This window comes from Musa acuminata, chromosome BXJ3-9 (assembly GCF_036884655.1).
Source record: "Musa acuminata AAA Group cultivar baxijiao chromosome BXJ3-9, Cavendish_Baxijiao_AAA, whole genome shotgun sequence".
Taxonomy (NCBI): Eukaryota; Viridiplantae; Streptophyta; class Magnoliopsida; order Zingiberales; family Musaceae; genus Musa; species Musa acuminata.
In genome coordinates this window covers 37,450,778-37,470,367 of record NC_088357.1, presented here as the reverse complement: position 1 = coordinate 37,470,367, position 19,590 = coordinate 37,450,778, and the positions used below count along the sequence as shown (strand labels likewise).

Below are 19,590 nucleotides of genomic sequence, written 5' to 3'. Positions count from 1 at the left end.
ATGACATCCTGATCATTGGGAATGACGTAGGAATGCTATCCACAATAAAGGCTTAGTTATCTAGACACTTCTCCATGAAGGACTTAGGGGAAGCATCCTATATCTTAGGGATTAGAATCTATAGAGATAAATCTAAGAGGATGTTTGGCTTCTCCCAATCAAGGTATATAGAAACCATTGTCAAAAGGTTTGGCATGAAAAATTCCAAGAAAGGTCTCATACCAATGAGACATGGGATACCGCTTTCTACGAGTATGTCCCCAAAGACTCTAGAAGAAAGGACGAATATGGATATGATACCTTATGCCTTAGCAATAGGGTCTATCATGTATATCATGCTATGTACTAGGCTTGATATAGCTCATGCTCTGAGTGTCACGAGCAGGTATCAGGCGGATCCAGGCTTGGAGCACTGGAAAGCAGTAAAGTGTATCCTTAAGTACTTGAGAAGGACTAAAAATCTTTTACTAGTATATGGAGGTAGTAGCCTTAAGGTTGAAGGCTACACAAACTCAAGTTTTCAGTCTAATATCGATGAAAGCAAGACTAACTTGGGGTACGTGTACACCTTGAATGGAGGAGCAGTGTGCCAGAAGAGTTCCAAGCAAGATACTACTGCTGACTCGACTACAGAGGCGGAGTACATTTCTGCATCAGATGCAACAAAGGAGGGAGTCTGGTTGAAGAAGTTCATCACAGATTTGGGAGTCGTGCCGGGTAGCGAGGAGCCGATCTCCTTATAATGCGACAACAACAGGGCGATTGCTTAAGCGAAGGAACCTAGGTTTCATAAAAAATCTAAGCATGTTCTGAGGAGGTTCCACCTTATTAGAGAGATCGTAACCTAAGGAGATGTAGTAGTGGAAAGAGTTCCATCCGAAGATAACATTGCAGATCCACTAACAAAGCCATTGTCTCATATTGTCTTTGAGCGTCACAAGGGTCTGATGGGGATCAGACACATAAGTGATTGACTTTAGGTCAAGTAGGAGATTGTTAGTAATAGGTGCCCAGCAAGTCAATCACGTGAATGATGGCACGTATGACTTGATACAAAATCTTTTTGCTTATTATATTTTGGCATATATCACTTTATAACTATTGAATATATGCACATATATATTGTGATGTCTTTGGATTTGTGCAATGGGAATCGGATCATGATGAGATCAGAAAAATGAGATCGATTCACCTTTAAACATATATCCTAAATAATCCCGATCATAGGTTACTCGAGAGGGACTTCATGATAACCAGACAGACTGGTGTGTTGTATACCCGTCCATATGATGGATGCAACTGGTCTCATAGCTGCTCATGTAGGGACACTAGGGATACAATACAGGTGCTCATTGGAGAATGAGTTCACTAATTGATCCGCTTACGGAATACTGGATGGTTGATGATGCCTTATTGTTAGACAACGATCCGTAGTCCTAGGGGTATATCTGGTCCTTAGACTTAAGATACAAAGAATGTCCTATATGAGTGCTCCACTCTTTGATACCAAACTTATATGTTTGACTGTCCCTAATCTAGTACAACTCGTCATTGGGAGTGGTAGTCGATGAGCATGCTTTGAGTTTTGAGAAGCGTCGTCGCAGCCCTGCTGTGTGGATCACTGCTAGAGAGGAGGACGCTTGACCTCCTTCACCCTCTCATAAAGACCTGCAAGGAAACAAGCATATACGATCTCCCTAGGTAACACAATCTACTATATACGTAGTTTTTTCAGTTTCACAAATTTTGCGCATCAATCTTCGCATGACGACGAACATCTCTTTGAGAATCGAAGATTTTGTTTTCTTGTTCTTCTACTACACATCTGATGTTGCCCCCAAGATTTTTCAACAATATATAATTTATATATTATTGTAGTCGGGATAGAGTTGCTGTCTCTCGCAAAGCTGACGTGCGGCTTTATCAAGCTTTTGCAAAGGAATATATATATATATATATATATATATATATTCCTTTGCAAGATCACACTTAATTTCATGTGGTAGTATCTAAAAGAAACATATAAACAGGTTGAAATGCTGAGATCTCATTTTCCCTCTGAATAATTCACCTTGTATCTGCTTACATACATTAGGACAGAATCCTGAGTTTCACAAACCATCAAAGCATAAACAGAGTCGATGTCAAAAGTAAATTACAGAGGGACGACACACACAAACAAAAGAAGCAAGTCAAGAAGTTGCTTTTTGCCTGGTATCCTGCCTTGGTTGGAAACACTAGAAAAAGGAGTAAAATTATGTGTTACCTATAACAATTAGCATCAGCATTGTCACAAAATTACTGGAAGCTGGGATGATAATCTTCTAATCAAGGACCCTCTACCCACTCCGTGATACAAAGAAGTTGTAGTCTGGATGCCGGTTCACATATCTCTGATTGCCCATCGAAACTACTGCAGATGCAGTTTGCCTGAGCGTCCTCAACCTCTCCTTTATAAATTCCGAGGTATCTGAATGATTGACATCTTCAGACTGGACGACCTTTGAATTCATGTCCCATAGTTGAAACCAAGACTCTCCCTGCACTCAGACCATGTATCTCCAGCTGAGAACAATTTTTTTACAGCAACATAAGCAAAACTATAGTGACCACGTACATGACGACTACGCCAATCATTACAACCATGCAACACTACTGTAGAGCTTTGATGCCTCGAGTAATGTTAATTATAGTGTTGAAGTCACCAGTCTATCTAACCATTGTCAAATGCAAGGTATATGGAGCAAGTGGCATAAGCATGATAAGTCAGTGCAACTCAAGCTATCTACATGCTCATCACAATCCCGGGTTACCTACCGACAAGATATCTCTGCCAACAGAGGAGACTGACATGACCAGGACAACTACTAGCTAGGACAGGGAACATATGAGATTTCATAAATCCTCCAAAAGATGTAGAGGCATGTTGGTTATATATTAAATGCCATAGTCTTTATGTATGAAGAATGAGGAAAGTCATTCACAACATAAAATCTAGCCTTCGTCAACTGCATTGTCTATATCTCGCTGTCAAGCTCCCAGCTTTTTGGAAGCATCTACCACTTGTTTTACTTATCTTCAAGATCAGATGGAGATAGAAGAATTTAGAAAGATAATCCAGAGGATGTGTTATGCTATGCTATCAGTATCTTTCTGATACAAGAATTTCAAACCTGATGTTAACTTTTGGTTTATCTGCTTCCTGTTATTAATGCATCCTACTGCTACAATAGCAGATATATCTGGAAATGTCAGAGGAACAATGTGAAAATTATGAAAAAATACTTGGAGCAGATGTACCTTATGATTGTATGTCTGCAGACCTACAACTGGAGAAACTACATCTTCTGAAAGACAATGGCCACTATGAACAAAATGGCCGAGAGAGTGATACGATAAAAAAGCAGCATGAAAACTACCATCAGGTATACGATATATAGGGTACCACGCGACGCAGTCAGTACCTGAAAACAAAAAAAGAGAATCACAACTGTATATGCAATAAGCATATAACATGAGAAGCAAACTTCCATAAATCTATTCAATAAAGTTCACATAAGAGTATTAATTACGGAACATACCAAGATGCAGGATGAAGGTCATGCAGTTTAACAGATTCCAGCTTCGATGGATCACCAAATATGCGGCTATCAGATGATGAACCACTGGCTACCAGCTCCTTGATCCTGCATTAGATTAAAGGAAGAATGTGAGACAAAAAAGGTTAAGCACCTCACTTGTATGAGTCATAGACTACTACCTACAACTTGGCTGTCTGATCTAAAGAATGACTGTAGAGATCACGAAAATTATAGATAAGAAAACCGTCTGCTTCTACTCATATCTTTGTTCACATCTCATATATGACCAGGCACAACCACACTGATACTATCTACAAAAGTTTCAGGCAAAAGAAGTCATATGATTCTTTAGACATTTCTTGCAGTAGTAATTTTTATAAATAAACTAACCATTTGACTTTTCTCGGTCAGCCTTTAAGGATAACAAAATCCACATCCATAGTGAATCAGGTATCCCGGAACAGATATTAATGAGCCAAATCCAGCAAAAATAAACTGGCAATGCCCCATTGATATTCAACATTGTTTAGAAAACAACCGAGCTAAGTCATTAAAGCACTCAACATTGTTTCACGATAATAATATTATTGAGTTGATTAGTTGATGCACTATATTGCTCAAAATGATATTACTAATAGTAGATATATTTTTTTCAACTACACGAGGAAATCTATCTACTTTATTAAGGAAAATTCCTTCTCCTAACATGTATAAATAAAGAGAATATATCAATAAACTTTATAAAAATATATCTTTTATCATGGTATCAGAGCAATGAGTGAGACTCCCGATCGTCCTCTCGACGATCTTTCACACTTCTTCCTTTCCCTCGGTAACCAGCCGAACGCTATGATTTACATTGATTGCAGTCGACCCTCCTCCTCACTAGCAACGAGTGCGTAGTTACAACCCTCTGTCATTGCTCTCTGAACTACACTGATTGCAGTTCTTCTTCAACGACCCTCCTCCTATGATCTTGTTGCACTCTCCGGTAGCCACACAACTAAGCAGTTGTATTGCACCAATTTTCGACAGAAACTGTACAACTAGACTGGGAATGGACCCCCCGACTTCATCCTGTTGGGCTAGCAGCCCATAGATTCAGCCCATAGTGGGCTTGAGCAGCCCACAGCCCACACCCCCTCTTAACCTAACCCTAATTAACATTAGGAGGGGTGTGGGGCATGTGTTTTGGAGGCAGAAAAAGGCATAAATAGGGTAGCAACATGGGAGAAGAAAAGAGCTACGGGATTCCAAAGAAAAGGAAGAAAACAAGACAGAAAAGGAAGAGAAAGAAAGGGAAGAAGACAAGGACAATGTAGAGATGTTGTTCTCAATCATCTAGTAGTGTTCTCATCTCAGGTTAGATCAAATCTATAGTAGACTCTTGTTATGATTACTTGGGGAGGTTTTAGATAATGTAGGCAGTGACGTGATCCTTGTATCCCAGTTATTCTCTTGTGATTGTTGCTAGGGTTTAGGGCAAGAGATTAAGATTTGTATATTTATTATTCTCATAGTAGATTATCTCTAATTTGCCTCGTGGATTTTACCCTTCACATTGGAAGGGTTTTCCACGTATATCTTGGTGTTATATTTGATTGTGATTCCATTTAATTTCGTTGCATATCATGGCCTACTAGTATTTGTTCATATACAATGGTTATTCTTGTTTATATCCCCATTAACTGGTATCAGAGTAAGGGATTTTGGTGATTTAAATTTTGTATTTTAACATGGAGGTTAGTAATGTTTCTCGCATGATTAGTTTAAATGGAAACAATTGGATGATATGAAAACCAAGAATGGAAAATCTCTTGTATTTTAAAAATTTGTATGGATCTTTGCAAGGGGATAGTGCAAAACCCATAACTATGACAAATGATGAGTGGAAGAGGTTAGATCAAAAAACAATTAGAATTATTTGATAGTGGCTTGATGATAGTGTCTTTCACCATGTTTCTACTGAAATTTCTACATATTCTCTTTGGAAAAAGTTGGAATGTCTCTATGAAAGAAAAACAACTGGCAATAAAGGTTTTTTTATCAGAAAACTTATGAACCTAAAATATAAAGAAGGTGCTTCTTTTGTTGAACATTTGAATGAAATGCAAAGTATTACTAACTAGTTATCCTCTATGAATATGTCTCTTAATGATGAGTTGCAGGCATTGTTACTTCTCAGTTCATTACCAGAAAGTTGGGAGACACTAGTGGGTTTCCCTTAGTAATTCTGCGCCAGGTGGTGTTGTCACTATGAGTCAAGTAACAAGTAGTTTGTTGAATAAGGAGTTGAGAAGAAAGAGTTCAGCAACATCTCAGAATGATTCACAGACACTTATCTCAGAGAACAGAGGAAGGTCATGCTAGTCATAGGTGCCCAACAAGCCAATCACATGAGTGATGGCACGTGTGACTTGATACAGAATCTTTTTGCTTATTATATTTTGGCATATATCACTTTATAACCATTGCATAAATGCATACATATATTGTGATGTCCTTGGATTTGTGCAATGGGAATCGGATCGTGATGAGATCACGATAGTGAGATCGATTCACCTTTAAACACATATCCTAAATAATCCCGGTCATAGGTTACTCGAGTGGGATATCCTGATAACCGGATAGACTGGTGTGCTGTATACCCGTCCATATGATAGATGCAGCTGGTCTCATAGCTGCTTGTGTAGGGACACTAGGGATACAGTACATGTGCTCATTGGAGAATGAGTTCACTGATTGATCCGCTTATGGAATGCTGGATGGTTGATGATGCCTAATTGTCAAACAGCGATTTCGTAGTCCTAGTGGTGTATCTGGTCCTTAGACTTGAGACACCAAGGATGTCCTGTATGAGTGCTCCACTCTTTGATACCAGACTTATAGGTTTGGCTGTCCCAGATCTAGTACAGCTGGTCATTGGGAGTGGTAGTTGACCTTACAAGGGCTATTGAATGTCGATAGAGGATCATCCACTCTCAGCGTCATGAGAGGAATATCCCATATGTTCTTGCTCAGACAAATCCCTAGCCAGGGTCATTCGGGTTAAGGGAGAAAGAGTTCTCTGGGAGAATCCGATTAGAGCGAGACTCGAGTAGAAACCTTATGGGTCTGACAACACCATGCTCGATATATGGACTCTAGGATATTAGATGGATGAGGGACTATAGGTACACTGTAATTGAGGACAGACAGGTCCTATGGATTGGATTCTCCTATATCGTCTGGAGACTATGACGTAGTGGCCTAGTACGTCTGTAGTCGATGAGTCGAGTGAATTATTACAGAGATAATAATTCACTAAGTTAGAAGGAGTTCTGATTGGTATGACTCACGGCCAGCTCGATATTGGGCCTAGAGGGTCACACACATATGGTAGGCATTGCGATGAGTAGAGGTTCGAATATGAGATATCCGACGGAGCCCTTGTCTTATTGGATACAGATCCAATACCCACTAGGGGAGGACCCATTAGGGTTTGACAGGGGACCTCTATAAATATGAGGAATTCAGAGCCCCATAGGCTAGAGAGCTCTTGCTTGTTTTTCCTATTCTCCTCTCCCTCTCCACCTCAAAAGAGGCCTGGAGTTTTGAGGAGCGTCGTCGCAACCCTTCTGTGTGGATCACCGCTAGAGAGGAGGACGCTTGACCTCCTTCACCCTCTCCTAAGGATCTGCAAGGAAACAGGGATATACGATCTCCCTAGGTAACACAATCTACTATATACGCAGTTTCATGTTTCGCGGATTTTTGCGTACCAATCTTCGCACGACGATGAACATCTCTTTGGGAATCGGGGATTTTGTTTTCTTGATCTTCCGCCGCGCATGTGATGTCGCCCCCTTAGATTTCCCAACACTGGTATCAGAGCCAGGTAGCTTGTGCGAATGATTGGTTTTGAACTGCGTGTGTTGTGTTTAGGGAGAATTTTGACGTCAAAATTGTTGACGCAAAAACAAGGAAGGGCAGCAATAGTTGTTGCCCTCGATCTGCGTGCGTGTAGCGTAGTGAAAGGCGGGCAGCCTACGGGCAGAGGCGACGGCGCCCGAAAGGGGCGCCCACTCGCAACGGCAGCGTCGCCAGCGGGCGTGCCGCTTGCAGGCGAGGGCAATGCCCCCGCCTGAAAGGGCAAGCGGGCAGCCTGCGTGAGTGCAGCGCAGCCGAAGGCGGGCAGCACAGGGGCTGCATCTGCTGCAGCCGACCGGCGGCCTGCTTGCAGCAGGCTTGCTACCGGCGGGGTTGGCAACCCATGGGCAGAGGTGCTACAGGGCAGCGGCGCCTGCCGCCGCTGCTCCCGCGGGCAAAACCCCCCCACAAGGGCAGTTGCCCGGCAGGACAGCACCGCCTTCGGAGGCGGCGGCGCCCGATGGGGGCGCCCACCTGCAGCGGCAGCGCCGCCAGCGGGTGTACCGCTTGAAGGCGAGGGCAGTGCCCTCGCCCCGCCGCATAGGCCGTCGCCGGCAGGGAGGCGGCGGCGCCCGAAGGGGGCACCCACCCATAGCGGCAGCGCCGCCAGCGGGCGTGCCGCCTGCAGGCGAGGGCACGCTGCCGCCAGCGGGCGTGCCGCCTGCAGGCGAGGGCAGTGCCCTCGCCCCGCCGCACAGGCCCCCGCCGGCAGGGTGGCGGCGGCGGCAGCAGTGAAAAGGGGAAAGGGCATTAGGGTTTTTTGGGCAAAAGACAGTTTTGCCCCTCGGAATTTGAGAAATTTTAGTTTCTGTCTTTTGTCCAAATTACAAAAATACCCCTATGAATTCAGAATTTCCCTTTAATGTCCCTGATTTCAGAAAAAAATTAATTAATAAAAAGGTTTAGTTGATTATTATTTTTTATTATTATCTAGTAATCCTACATGATGATGATTATTTATACATGTGATGTGTGATGTGTGGACGGATGATCATGGACCGTGTGATGTGTGTACCTGTGATTATTATTATTGAGGTCTGCGAGCCTTCATTAAATTTTTTATTTATTGTCGGGCCTGCGTGCCTATGATTAAGTTGTAATCACATGAGGAGGCGCAGCGGGAGCGTGGATGCGATAGCGGGACCCACGAGACGGACGATCGTGATGCATGAAGATGCATCAAGATGTCGACGGAACTGACGAGGACGAAATGGACGATCACAGGGCATGGAGATGCACCGTTGCACACATAGATATTGTTGTGAGTGATTAGGCCTACTGGCTCGGGCCTAATCATATTAGGTTGTGGTCCATGATCATCTGGTGTAATTACTTATACACATACTAGATATGTATATATATTTGCATGCGATGTAGATATATATTAAATATGTATATGTGTGACATGTCATATTAGGAGACTAAATCATAGAAACATCTCTCGATAATTTTAAGTCGATAAACGTGAGGCAATTAGATTGACCCACGTGGCCTTCTATCGTTATAAGTAAGAACCGATTCCCGGTGTAGGTTGAGTTGATCGAGTCCCTAGAGACTCACCTATATCGCGATTCGCTATCTTGCTTATGACATAGAGATATCACCGGTGACCTGAGGGCATGGTATACTTTGTCGAGTCCCTCGAGGGTATATCATCAAATCAGACTCATCTTGTAACGAAGGTGTGTACTTAACCGAGCATCATGGTTGGTCGAGTCCCTCGAGGCCATGGTGATTAGGAGGCCGAACACGACAGGAATCACAAGGAGTTGTGATCGACAAGAGTTGCCTACCTTTTAGGCTTAGTGTGATTGGTCGAGTCCCTCGAGGTTACACTAAGACGCTGATTGGATCCTGATCACCACTAGAAGTTTGCCGGAGACTTCCGTTTCACGTACTGAGGGTGTCGCGTGACTCGTTAGTAAAATAGTGGGAGCATATTAAGATAGAAGTCCATATCTTAATAGTTTATTTCTTGCAAAATCTGCATGTTATTCATTTCTGCTACATCTTTATTTTCAGAAAATGTCGCTTTCAAATCCCTTACGTGGCATACTTGATGTGAACCGCCTCACTGGTCTAAATTATACGGATTGGCTCCGTAACTTGAGAATTGTTCTCACAACAGAGAAAATCGTGTACGTCCTTGATACAATGATGCCTGCACCCGAAGAAGGGGCAAACGAGGATGAGATCGCTCACTACGTGAAGTACATTGATGACTCCACTCTTGCTCAGTGCTATATGTTGGGCTCTATGACTCCTGAGTTACAAAGACAACATGAAAAGATGGATGCCAGATCCATTCTCTTACATGTCCGTAAATTGTTTGAGGAACAGGGAAGGACTCAGCGATATGAGATATCTAAGAGCCTCTTCCGCGCTAGGATGACTGAGGGGACACCGGTTCAGAACCATGTCCTAAAGATGATTGAGTGGATAGAGAAACTCACAGGTCTAGGAATGGTCCTTGAGGATAACTTGTGTGTGGACATTGTGCTTCAGTCCCTACCAGATTTCTTTTCACAGTTCATAATGAATTTTAATATGAACAAGCTTGAAGTGACTCTGCCAGAGCTTCTCAATATGTTGAGGGAGGTAGAGAGTACTATCAAGAAAGAAAAGTCAGTTCTCTACACTAGTGAGACCAAAAAGAAAAGAAAAGCAAAAAGGTCCCTTAAGAAGGGAAAGGGCAAGGGTAAACCAGGTAAAGCAAAGGTTGCTAAGAAAGACCCAGCAAAGGACAAAGGCCAGTGCTTCCACTGTAGTAAAGATGGGCACTGGAAGAGAACCTGCAAAGAGTACCTTGCAGAAAGGCCGAAACAAAAACTTGATGAAGCTTCAGGTACATTCATGATCAGTCTCCATTTGTCAGACTCTTATGATAACATATGGGTATTGGATACCGGTAGTGCTTATCATATATGCAATTCGTTGCAGGTTCTAGCGAGGCCTAGGAGACTAGAGAGAGGCGAGATGGACCTCAAGATGGGTAATGGACCAAAAGTTGCTGTAGTAGCTGTTGGCGAGGTCGCCCTACATCTGCCTGGTGGAGCTATTATTGCATTAGATGCATGTTATTTTGTTCCTTCTATTATCAAAAATATTATCTCCATTTTATGTTTAATAGTTAGTGGATATAAATTTGTTTTTGAGAACAATGGTTGTTCGATATTATTAGATGATAAGATCATCACGAAAGGAACATTGCATAATAGTTTATTTATGTTAGACACCACTTCACATATCATGAATGTAAATGTGTCCAAAAGGAAATGAGATGAGTTGAACAGTGCATACCTGTGGCATTGTAGGCTAGGTCACATCCATGAAAGAAGGATTCAAAAGTTGCTAAATGATGGATATCTAGATCTATTCGACTATGTGTCATATGCAACTTGTGACCCCTGCATTCGTGGAAAACTGACCAACTCTCTATTTAATGGAACTGGAGAGAGAGCCACTAAGTTGTTGGAACTCATACATAGTGATGTATGTGGACCCATGTCAACTCATGCCATTGGAGGTTACTCCTACTTATTATATTTACTGATGATTTCTCAAGGTATGGATATGTGTACTTAATGAATTACAAGTCTGAGGCCTTTGAGAAATTCAGAGAGTATAAGAATGAGGTGGAGAACCAGACTGGAAAGAGTATCAAAACTCTTCGATCAAATCGAGGAGTTGAGTACTTAAGTACAGAGTTCACTCAGTTCCTCAAGGACCATGGGATATTATCCCAATGGACAGCTCCTTATATACCTCAGCTCAATGGTGTCTCTGAAAGGAGAAATCGTACATTATTAGATATGGTATGGTCCATGATGAGTTTCACTGACCTACCCATCTCATTCTGGGGATATGCCCTAGAAACCACAGCTTACCTTTTGAACAGAGTTCCAACTAAGTCGGTAGTGTATACACCATATGAGATATGAAAAGAGAAGAAGCCTGATCTTAAGGTTGTTAAGATTTGGGGTTGCCCTGCCCATGTTAAAAGACACAACCCCGATAAGTTAGAATCAAGGACAGAGCGATGCAAATTTGTGGGATACCCCAAGGAAACTTGTGGGTATTATTTCTATCATCTCGAGGACCAAAAGGTCTTTGTAGCTAAGAGAGCAGTGTTCCTTGAGAAGGAACACATTCTTGGCGGAGACAGTGGGAGAATGATAGAATTGAGCGAGGTTGGAGAACCAAGCTCAAGCACCACTCTACAGCCCAAGTCTATTCAGGTACCTAATACACAAGTTTCAACTTTACACAGGTCTGATAGAGTATCCCATCCTCCTGAGAGATATGTGGGACATATTAGAGGAGAGGATGTAGAGGATATTGATCCTCAGACCTACGAGGAGGCTATTATGAGTATAGACTCCGGGAAGTGGCAAGAAGCCATGAATTCTGAGATGGATTCTATATACTCCAATAAGGTTTGGAACCTAGTTGATGCGCCCGAAGGTATTGTACCCATCGGTTGCAAGTGGATCTTTAAGAAAAAGATCGGAGTAGATGGAAAGGTAGAGACCTATAAAGCAAGGCTAGTGGCTAAGGGGTATCGTCAAAGGTAAGGTGTTGACTATGATGAAACCTTCTCACCCGTAGCAATGCTAAAATCCATCAGAATTCTATTGGCTATTGCAGCACACTATGATTATGAGATCTGGTAGATGGATGTGAAAACCGCATTCCTCAATGGATACCTCGAGGAGGAGGTGTATATGATGCAACTTGAGGGATTCATGTCCAAGAACTGCCCATATAAGGTTTGTAGGTTGCTTAGATCAATTTGTAGATTAAAGCAAGCTTCCCGAAGTTGGAACATAAGATTTGATGAGGCAATCAGATCTTATGACTTCGTTAAGAACGAAGATGAGCCTTGTGTATACAGAAAAGTAAGTGGCAGCACTATCACCTTTTTGGTATTATATGTGGATGACATCCTGATCATTGGGAATGACGTAGGAATGCTATCCACAGTAAAGGCTTGGTTATCCAGACACTTCTCCATGAAGGACTTAGGGGAAGCATCATATATTTTGGGGATTAGAATCTATAGAGATAGATCCAAAAGGATGCTTGGCTTGTCCCATTCCAGGTATATAGAAACCTTAGTCAACAGGTTTGGCATGGAAAAATTCCAAGAGAGGTCTCATACCGATGAGACATGAGATATCGCTTTCTATGAGTATGTCCCCAAAGACTCCAGAAGAAAGGGCGAACATGTTGAATCTCAGATTTTGATGATAATAATCAATTGATGGGTTAATTGATCTAATCCATATTATTGAGTTAAGTGTGCAGGATGAACTACGATAACCAGAAAACACAAAGCAAGGATACCGGAGTCAAGTTCGATGGACGTTTAAGAGTCCGAAGAATCGTTGGAGATGCTGCCGGAACCAACCGAAAAGAAATCGGGAACCTGTCGGAATTTTTGAAAGTTCACCGAAGAGATCGTCGGAGGTTCACGGAGATCACCGAGAAGGCTCGGCTACTCATTAAAGTCATCACAAGTTCGGGAGCTTGCTAGGAGCCCGTCAGAAGAAAGTTCGTCGGAAAGCTCGCCGGAATAAGACTCGACGTTCGCGGTTGAAAACTTGCTTAGGATGTGTTTTGTTATGTAGTTCACTTGTAATTAGGATTAGGATTAAGAGATAATCCTATATCCTGGTTAGGGGACAACTGGGTCCAAAGTCAGATTTGGTTTGGGCTAAAATTAAGCCAAACCAGTGAACCGGAGAGCCAGGCGGTGTCACCGCCCAGCACCCGAGAGCTGGGCGGTGACACCTCCTGGGCTCAGCGGTTGCACCGTCCAGCACTCAAGCGCTGGGCGGTGGCACCGCCCAACATTGTCAGCGTCAAAAAGCTGACAGGCGGTGGCACCGCCAGCATCGGGAACCCAACGAGAATTCAAATTTGGAGCTCAAATTTGAATCCTCTTGAGGCCTATAAATACCCCTCAAATCTCAGCTGAGATTACAACTTTTGAGAAGCAATTTGATTGAGAGAAAAGTCTTAGAAAGTCTTAGCAAGTCTTGTTTTCATTTTGCTAGAGAGTTCTCCTCATTCTTTCTTGCTGAAATTTTGTAAGAGGTTGAACTGCTTGTAAAAGGTTGTAAGAGGGGTATTTACCCTTCCATTTCAAGAGATTTGCTAGTGGAAGGTGGGAGCCTCATCGAAGAGGGGCCTCGCAAGTGGAGTAGGTCATTTGACCGAACCACTCTAAAATCGGCGTGATCCTTGGTTTGCATTTCATTATTGCCATTTACATTATTGCAAACCTTCTTACATGCTTTAGTTCCTTATTACCTTTACTGCACAACTTTAAGAATACGCTTTCAAGTTAAGCTTTTCAAGTTTCGTTCTTTTCGTACGAAAGTTTTATCGAAATCAACGTTTTAATCCGCTGCACTAATTCACCCCCCCCCTCTTAGTGCCGCTCCGATCCTAACAATTGGTATCAGAGCAAGGCTCACTCTCATATTTAGTTTAATACCCAAGAGAGATGGCTTACTCCGGCATGCATGAGGGACACTCTATCACACGTCCACCTATGTTTAATGGGTCGGATTACACATATTGGAACACTCGGATGAGGATCTTCCTCATTTCGATGGATTTCGAGCTTTGGACTATTGTTGAAAACGGATTTCAAAAATCTTCTCTTCCGATGAGCGAATGGAATGAATTGGAGAAGAAGGTTTTTGCTTTAAATGCAAAGGCTATGAATGCCTTGTTTTGTGCACTAGACAAAAATGAATTTAATCGTGTTTCAATTTGTGATTCGGCTTTTGATATTTGGAGAACTCTTGAGGTCACTCATGAAGGCACTAGCCGAGTGAAAGAGTCCAAAATCAACATTCTTGTGCACTCTTACGAACTTTTCCGAATGAAACCAAGTGAGTCCATCGGAGACATGTACACCCGGTTTACGGATGTCATCAATGGACTCAAAGCTCTTGGTAAAGATTTTACTAACTTTGAACTAGTAACTAAAATCTTAAGATCCCTCCCTAAAAGTTGGGATCCAAAAGTTACGGCCATTCAAGAGGCCAAAGACCTTAAAACATTCCCTCTTGAAGAACTCATTGGGTCTATAATGACCTACGAAATAACATGTCAAGCTCATGACGAGCTTGAGAACCCCCTTCCAAAGAACAGGAAGGATATGGCACTCACATCACAAGAAGATCACTTAAAAGGAACATCAAGTGATGAGGACAGTGACAATGACATTGCACTTTTGACTCAAAAATTTAAAAAATATTTAAGAAAGAACAAATTTAAAAATAATACAAAAAATAAATTCGAACACAAGAAGGACCAAGTAATTTGCTATGAGTGCAAGAAACCGGGACACTACAAGAACGATTGTCCACAAGCCAAAAAGAAAGCATCAAAGAAGAAGGCGCTCAAGGCAACATGGGATAATTCAAGCACGTCCGAAGAAGAGGAGTCCAACACCGAGCAAGTTGCTCATTACGCCCTAATGGCCTTCGAAGAAGAGGTAATGGATTTAATTAATGCAGATTTACCGTATCATGAATTATTAAATGCCTTCCATGAGTTATTTGATGAATGTAAGACAATTAGTAGAAAGTACAAAATGCTAAAAAAGGAGCATGATAGCCTTACTTGTGATTTTGATAAATTAAAAACTGAATATCATGATAGTATAGCTCCATGTGCTAAATGCCATGATCTAGAAACTCTCCAAAATGAGAACCTAGTACTTAAAGACACCTTGAAGAAATTCGAGGTCGGTAGCAAGTCCTTAAACATGATCCTTACAAATAAGGGTCACGTTCCTAAAAGGAGTGGAATCGGATTTGTGAGAAGTACTCACCAAAATCCAACCACCTTTATTAAAGGTCCTATCTTACATGTTCAACACCAAAGCAATTGCAACTTTTGTTGCAAATATGGACATATAACTTACCAATGTCCATTCAGGAAAATTAGTCCGAACAAATTGATTTGAGTTCCTAAAGGAACCATGATCAAGTCTATGCAACATGATAAACAAGTTAGATTAGTTTTTGAGGCACCCAAAAGTAAATGGGTACATAAAAATAATTCCTTCTTGTAGAAACATACACCATCACATGCTAGGAGCAAGAGATGGTATCTTGATAGTGGATGCTCAAGGCATATGACCGGAGATCCATCCCAATTCTCCAAGCTCACTAGCATAGACGAAGGCTATGTCACCTTCGGAGACAACAACAAAGGCAAAATCATTGGCAAGGGAACCATAGGTAACAAATCAAGTTTTTCAATTGATGATGTGTTACTAGTTGATGGATTGAAACATAATCTATTGAGCATTAGTCAATTATGCGATAAAGGCTATATCGTTAGATTTGAATCAAATATGTGCATTATTGAAAAACCAAATCTTAACATGACTATGATTGCTTTAAAACAAAATAATGTCTATACCATCAATCTTGATGAACTAAGAAATGAAATGTGTTTCTCCGCCGTAAATGATGATGCTTGGCTTTGGCATAGGAGATTAGGCCATGCAAGCATGAAAACAATATCTAAAATCTCATCTCAAGAATTAGTCCGAGGGATTCCGAATATGAAGTTTATTAAGGATAAGGTATGCGATGCATGTCAACTAGGGAAACAAATAAAAACAAGCTTCAAATCAAAAAATCAAATTAGCACCACTAGACCATTACAATTGATCCATTTGGACTTATTTGGACCAATTGATATAACAAGTCTAGGTGGAAGCAAATATGCTTTTGTGATTGTGGATGACTACTCTAGATACACTTGGACCTATTTCTTAACTCACAAAAGCGATTGTTTCAAGTGTTTCTCTAAATTTTGTAAACTCACTCAAAACGAAAAAGGTTTCATGATTTCATCAATCTGGAGTGATCATGGTGGCGAATTTCAAAACCATGACTTTCAAAATTTTTGTGAAGTTAATGGATACAATCACAACTTCTCCACTCCAAGAAATCCCCAACAAAATGGAGTAGTTGAAAGAAAAAATAGAAACCTACAAGAAATGGCAAGAACTATGTTGAATGAACATAGCTTACCTAAGTACTTTTGGGCCGAAGCCGTAAATACGACTTGCTACATCATGAATAGAGTCCTAATAAGACCATCCTTATCAAAAACTCCCTATGAATTATGGAATAACAAAAAACCAAATATCTCCTATTTTAAAGTTTTCGGTTGTAAATACTTTATTTTAAATGAAAGGGATGCCTTAGGAAAATTTGATGCTAAATCCGATGAAGGCATCTTTCTTGGTTACTCTTCCGTTTCTAAAGCTTTTTGGGTTTTTAATAAAAGAACTTTAGTAATTGAAAAGTCTATTCATGTAGTTTTTAATGAAGTTTCAAATTTAAAGAAAAATGATTTTGATGATGATCTTGGTTTTGATTATTTGAATTTGAATGAACCCCCTCCTCAAAATAGCAACTTGGATGCACCTTCTTCCGAAATTTCCTTACCTAAGGAATGGAAGTATATAGATGCTTATCCACAGGAGCTAATTATAGGGGATACATCTAAAGGGGTTCAAACTCGTTCCTCTTTCAAGAATTTTTGTGCTAATGCCGCCTTCCTTTCTTAAATCGAACCTAAGTGCATTGATGAGGCCATAAAAGATGATTTTTGGGTTATTGCAATGTAAGAGGAATTGAATCAATTTGAGAGGAATAAGGTATGGGAGCTTGTTCCTAAACCTAGTGACCATTTAGTCATTGGTACTAAATGGGTCTTTAGAAACAAGCAAGACGACAATGGTATCGTAGTTAGAAACAAGGCTAGATTAGTGGCCAAAGGTTTCAACCAAGAAGAAGGTATCGATTACGAAGAAACCTTCGCTCCCATGGCTCGATTAGAAGCCATAAGGATGCTCCTTGCCTATGCTAGTAGTTATAATTTTAAACTATTTCAAATGGATGTCAAAAGTGCCTTTTTGAATGGTTTTATTTTCGAAGAAGTATATGTCGAACAACCTCCCGGATTTGAAAATTCTCTTCTTCCTAATCATGTATTCAAATTGACTAAGGCTCTCTATGGCTTGAAACAAGCCCCTAGAGCTTGGTATGAAAGGCTTAGTTCCTTTCTTATTTTAAATAATTTTACCAAAGACAAGGTTAATACTACATTGTTTATTAAACATTTTGAAAAGAATTTTCTTATTGTGCAAATTTATGTTGACGATATCATTTTTGGCTCTTTGGATGAATCACTATGTGAATCATTTGCCAAATCCATGAGTCATGAATTTGAAATGAGTTTAATGGGTGAATTAACCTTCTTTTTAGGATTACAAATCAAACAACTTAAGGATGGTATATTTCTTAACCAATCTAAATACACATTAGAATTGTTAAAACGATTTAACATGGATAATTCAAAAGTAATAAACACCCCTATGAGTACTGCAACTAAGTTAAATATGGATGAAAATAGTGAACATTTCGACCAAAAAACATATAGGGGAATGATAGGTAGTCTACTCTACCTTACCGCGACTAGACCGGATATTATGTTTAGTGTAGGACTTTGTGCTAGATTTCAATCAAATCCAAAATTATCTCATCTTAAAAGTGTTAAAAGAATATTTAGGTATCTTAAAGGAACTCCAAATTTAGGATTGTGGTATCCAAAATCTGAAAATTTTGATTTAATAGCTTATGCCGATGCCAATTTTGGCGGATGCAGGATAGATAGAAAAAGTACATCCGGAACATGCCAATTTTTAGGACATGCACTTGTTTCTTGGACTTTCAAGAAACAAAATTCAGTTGCACTATCTACGGCAGAAGCCGAATACATTGCTGCAAATGAATGCTGTGCACAAGTTGTTTGGATGAAAAATACATTAGAAGACTATGGAATTCACTTTAAGAATATTCCTATAAAATGTGATAATACTAGTGCCATATGTCTTACTAAAAATCCAATTCAGCACTCTAGAACTAAGCACATCGACGTTAGGCATCATTTCATACGCGATCATGTCCTTAACAATGATGTTGTTCTAGAATTCATTGACACAAAGCATCAATTAGCAGATATATTTACAAAAGCTTTGAATGAAAACCAATTTGAATTCATTAGAAGGGAATTAGGTATGTTAAATTGTCCCTGAAAATTAAACCTGTTTGAATGGATTTTCCGTAAAGTTTTTCATCTTCTCTCCGTTCCTCGATGAATCTAATCTATCTCTTTCAATTATAAATGACATGTGCTCAAGATTAATAATTTTATGACATTCTGTGAATCTCGAAATTGATTTTTTGATTATGAGTTTCAAGTTGACAATTTGATTTTGAATGGGTTTGTATTCGAATTATGATCTTGACTTATCGGAGTTACTATGTGAAGATTTTTTTATCACTATCTCTTCCTTGTACATCAACAATCTTTGTTCTTTATAGAAGAGATTTGATAAAATGAATGAATGCTGAATTTTCTTTTAAGAAGAATTTAGCATACTTAACTTTGAATGATAAAATTTTTCTGATCAATACTTTATGTGCTTCTTTATGTGCTTCAAGTCGCATTCCCTTTTTGTTGATGACAAAGGGGGAGAAAAGTGATGACTTGTATCATTTCAATAGCATGTCTTATATGCCTTGCAAAATCTTTAAGAATATCGCAAGATCGATTGATTATATTGAAAGCATGTCTAACATGTATATCATTAAATTCATGTTGAAAATCTTTTTCTCCTATCGTAGAAAAAATTGTCTCTTATCATTCGACTTGAAAAGGATTTTCATCGAAGTTTCGAATTTACATTATGCTTAATGAGAATAACGATAAGTTCTACGGTTAGAACTTATCGGTTTATGCTTGAATTCAAGGGATGGAATTCAAGTATTTTTATCTTCTCATAATATGGCATATAGATAGGGGGAGTTATGTTTAACTCCGTCATCAATTGATTGTCATCATCAAAAAGGGGGAGATTGTTGAATCTCGGATTTTGATGATAATAATCAATTGATGGGTTAATTGATCTAATCCATATTATTGAGTTAAGTGTGCAGGATGAACTACGATAACCAGAAAACACAAAGCAAGGATACTGGAGTCAAGTTCGATG

The 19,590-nt window shown here is 40.2% G+C and overlaps 1 pseudogene; it reads right to left on the bottom strand.

Moving 5' to 3' along the window:
- Nucleotides 1–2,254: 2,254 nt before the first annotated feature.
- Nucleotides 2,255–19,590, bottom strand: part of LOC103998359 (uncharacterized) — a 61,588-nt pseudogene continuing 44,252 nt past the window's right edge.